This window comes from Dermacentor silvarum, chromosome 4, assembly GCF_013339745.2.
Source record: "Dermacentor silvarum isolate Dsil-2018 chromosome 4, BIME_Dsil_1.4, whole genome shotgun sequence".
NCBI classification, from domain to species: domain Eukaryota; kingdom Metazoa; phylum Arthropoda; class Arachnida; order Ixodida; family Ixodidae; genus Dermacentor; species Dermacentor silvarum.
Window position 1 is genome coordinate 24,798,755 of NC_051157.2, and position 5,089 is coordinate 24,803,843.

The following is a 5,089-nucleotide window of genomic DNA, read 5'->3' on the forward strand; positions in this document are numbered from 1 at the left end:
ATAAACAACACTGCATACATATCACGTACAAAAACCGTAAATGAAACTAAGACAGTCAAATACAAATTAGCACTGTTTTTCACTTCGAAAATATAGTCCATGATGATGTAGGCTGTTGACTTTAACAGACGGCGCCCATCCTGTCGATTTCCCTCGTACTGGTCCTCTTCAAAGTGTTTCTAAGTACAGGTAAAACAACAAAAGTGATTATTGATATGAAAAGTTGCCTTGTAAATACAGAGAACCCATTACAGTGCTTAACAATAAATTTTAGCAGAAGCAATGCTGTATTACCTCGCTTCACACGTTTCGAAGAAATGCACAGGCTACAACAGACACCATGCCAGAAAGCGCCGAAACATTTTGGTCCCATGATGCCCCTTAACTCTACTACACCTGGGCATACCGTGCACAGGCATTTAAAGACCGTCACAGTACCCACTACGATAGGGAATGAGCACGAATGACCATCGGCTTACGATCACCACGCTACAAATATTTACAAGTCTAAAAAATCAGCTATGTAACATAACACCCTGAGGTCCGCAAGATATCTCCTGAGAAATCAGAGAAAATCACAATGTTTCGCTTACCACGTACAAAACAGCCGCTCTCCCCAGACGAAGCACTGCGTTCTTTAGTCCCAAATAACCAGTACCGAAAAAAAAAAAGAAACAATAGACACACACGATGTGTGCTTCCCATCAAAAAGGAAAATAGGTGGCTTACGTGACGATTCGTAGCTAATGTAAGACTATTTCGCGGCTAAGCATCTTCGTCAGTCCTTAAAATAAGGGTACAGACTGCGCCCATCAAAACGAAAAAAGCCTATGCGACGCGCGCTCGCAAACCATACGCTACTCAGACAGCATCGGTGCAGTGCTTACTTAGTTCGTGAGCGAACGTAGGTACGTGAGCGAGGATCAGAGAATACTTTCTTATTTAAATGAAAAACACGGTGCGGTAGTCTAAACATTCTTGACACTTACCTCGCAAATGCAGGAGTTATCCGTTGCCTTCCAGTGCTCGCGCTTTACTTGAGCTTCCCATCTCTTCCGTCGCTCTGGGTCCCGGGGGAAGCGAAAACAACGCAGTCCTTTACGCGTCGATCCGGCGCACTTGGGAACACAACAGCCCGTCATGTCGACACGATGCACTTGATAGCTTGTCAGTCATGCGGCTGAACACTGTCTAGCAAGTAGAAGCGTCCGCGAAGCATCCGCGCGCACTGTGCCTCGAACTCAGCACCGGCACCAAGCAATCGCAACGGCTCGCTGTGACACAATATGGCGTCGCAGCGAGAAAGCGGCGGCGCGGGGGCGGTCAAAGGTTGGCACCACCCTGAACGGCGGCGCTGGCATCGAGGCACCCTACAGAGTCGGGAATAGTTCCCGTTCCGTAGCACGAAATTTCTTAATTTACTCTGTAAAAAGCCAAGAATCAGGATGCCAAAGCTCAATATCTATGCAGCTAACCAGCCCGAGATACTCGTTTAAGTTCTCTCTGCAAACCCCCAAACATGTAACGCGCTCCGAAAACTCCCAAGCCAAGCAGTTAGTTCATGCAAAAACAGTTTGAACAAGAGATCTATCCTTCAGAAAATACGGTTCAGAAACGCGCACGCGCCACGGCGCCCAAATAGTTACCAAAAGCACTTTCTTTTTTCTTTCTTTCTTTCTTTCTTTCTTTTTTTTTTTTACCAGAACTTAGTACAGCGAAATTGTACACAATTTCACGAAAACGGCGAAGATATTGTCTGGCTTTAAAGACTTCTAGCAATTTTCGGCACTAAGGCCATAATGATTCGCCACTTCTGCGCGTTTCCTTCGTTACAAAAATTGGAAAGTTGGTGCTCTTGCCTGTTTTCTTTTTTCTTTTTTAGTCGAAAAGCTGACAAACACGGCCTCAACTCCAAGAAGCTGTGCAATTCACGGGCGATTAACCAAACGTCTGAAGACGCTGTTCTCAGCGAGCGTCAAGGCGAGGTATATCGTGCGTGCTAAAAAGACGCCTCCATGCACCGATCGCCTTCACGCAAGTCATCGGGCTCCCAGAGTTCGCATATGTATACAGCGCAGCACGTATACACACATGACTCGCAGCAAGAGCAGCAACAACCTGAAGGTCAACGAACAAGACAAGCGTAACCGCCGCGTACACACGCCGCCACTTAGTACGCCTGTCTTTATTTTCTCGCACCTCCGAGCGCGCCTCACCGACTGCGATATAGGCGCACGGCAGACTTGTAATCTGCTCCCAATCACTCGTAATTTTCGGCTGCTGCAGAGCGCATTGCAATTGCACACGCCGCCTCGAATCGCAGTCCACATGGACGCTAAGTGGCTGTACAAACAGCAGCAGCAACACACGTATAGGAACAGCAGGCCGACGGAGACTCACGAAATCTCTTTGCAACAGCATCGGCGCGGGCCCAGGCCACAAAGGGACCCGGCCGCGCTGCTGCAGGCACCAGAGCTATTTATAACGCGCGGTACGTGACATATAAATTAAACGGCGCAAGAAGATGTGTCTATCTGAATGGCTCGACTGCAGGGCTCCCTAAGTGCAACCAGCCGTTGCGATAAATAAGTTATTCGTTCCAAATCAGCATTCGTACGGCATCTTTCTCGTTTCTTCTTTTCCCGACTTCGCCATAATCGTTTTTGCTTGACCGAGCCGCTGAAATCCGAACGCGCGCACGTGTTGTACGTGCCAGCGTGGAGGGGACATTTTGTATTCCCAAGACTAATGCCACTCCGGCATCGAGAAACAGTGCAGCCTATCACATATGTGCCGAGTGCTAACTGCCGTCACCCCGTCGTAGCGGAAAACGCCGCGCACCTCTTTTGTCAGTGAAGTTTTGTTTGTTCCTTTCGCGGAAGAGTCTTTTTTTCAGCTTCGAAAGGCAGGCTAACCTGTTCCTCTTATCCGGTGACAAATGGCGCGCCATTTTAACAGGGGCACACCTTTGGAGCTGGAGCCGGATGCCGCGCAGGCAATGTTGACGCTGCATATGCGTGCATGTGCTGCCCGCTTCCGGCAGCTTTGTCACATGGGTTATCGCGTCACCGGAGAGACCTTGCCCGCGCATGGGCCAAATTTCGGTCCAAGGATGATAGAGCCCACAGCGATGCCAAGGCCATAATCTTCTAGGCACGCGAGTTGGACTGAGGGCATATCGCCTGCAGCAGCATCCTTCAGGACAATCCGCTCGTATGCGGGAACCAGCCGGCAACCCTTCGATATTTTTGTCGGTTTGCTGCCATCCACGGAGCAGCAGGATAGGCAAGACTACCGACTTGGCTGATAAGTAGCGAACGCTAATGCCAACTATACGGAGAGTTCTTAACACATCACGTAGAGGGAAGTGCGATGCTTATCTGAGGAGTTTCGCCCGTAACATTATACAGCAAGACAACGATGGAAACGACATCATTGCATTATTTGGCTTGGCTCACGGCTTAGACAATAATGCGACTACAAATGCGTAAATACCGTATTATTTTAATCGCGTTTTAATTTATGCTGTTAGTACACAGCATCATTCACACTGTTGCTGAAATTCTGCATAACGTAGCTCCGAAGGCGGATGCTGTACAGCTGGTGTATATAAGGTGCGTGAGTCCGTGCGCGAGGCATTCCGATGCAGAACGTCATCTGCAGGTCAGTCTCGAGCTTAGGCTCAAGTAACACTAAAGCGCATTTTGCAACTTCGGTTCCAGTATATTGAAACACTGCATATTAAGTTTGTGCAAAGCTCCATGGCTACGGTGTACTGCTACTTCTTGGTGCACAGTTACGTATAGTTCAGTGCAGTTTGACACTGTCGTTTAGCAGCAGCTGTAATGCTCGACTTCACTGTCATGATGGTCGGCGTTTTCGTTACTTGCTTTGGGAGGGATGTTCCGCAGGTAATACCAGCTCTTAGCACGGCCGTTCGCGTGCGTAATAACTGCTCCGGCTGGGTCAGTTATGGAAGCTTCTGTGTTTAGCCTTTTGTGACATCTTACGGAATCTTACGAAAACTGTGAGGATATAAATGGTTTTAAATACTTTTTTTCTAGCAATTTTCTACACCAAAAAACCACAGCGGTTCTTCAGCCAGATTGTTGGTAGGCCACCAGACGACCTTCTGGCTAACAATACTGCCTTCCCCCATCTTTTTTCCTCCTGCGCTTAAAATTTAATAGCGTGTATATCGACATATATTTTCTCGCATATTTGGTCACAGCCGTATTATCCGGCCATTGCAGGATGTGCGACTGGGTGTTTGTCCATCCTTGGCCAATCCTCCAGAATGGCTATATGCCACTTTGACACAATGGGCATAATTAATAAATCCTAAAACATACTGAGATATGCGGCGTAATTGGCGTACTATTCGAGAATGCTGCTGTCGCACTAAATAAGATCCGAGCCGAAGGAATCGCTGAAATCTTCTTTCTTGTTTCTCTCTCTCTCTATCTTTCTAATGTAAAATTGATATAGAAAAAGAAAGCTAAATGCTGTTTCCATAAAACTGCAACTTAGAGGACTTGCCAGAGCAAGTTCAATCGCAAGGTCAATGCTCCCTTGCAAACGGTGTCGCTGACGTATACACTCGCGCATCAATAGCCTGCCTCTTCAGGCACACGTGAATTGGCTGACGCGCTTTCCTTGATCTTAATCTTTCTACTTTCATGATTCATTTTTTCATTGTGTTCACAATCAGCTGTGTCACTCCGTGCACTCAGTTGACTTCATTATTTCCTGGCATACCTTATGGTGGAGTCTGGGAAGCATACTCCTTCATTGTTACTAATACGCGTATGTACACATGCATGTTGGCTTCATGTGCGGTGCCTGCTACCGCTTTTCTCTTAGCCGTTCAATGTAGAGCAACCATTCTATATGCTGACTGTAAAAAAAAGCCAACAAAACATCATTATTTGTGTATTTCCAAATAACTTATTGACTACTTGCCGTTAGTGTCTCTGACCAACATGAAACACGCACCACGCAGGGCACGTAAAGAGATACTCGGACGTACATGTTAGCAAGACGGCTATAGCTTCTTTTAAACTCCCTAAAAGGTGGCCACGCCCTGTAC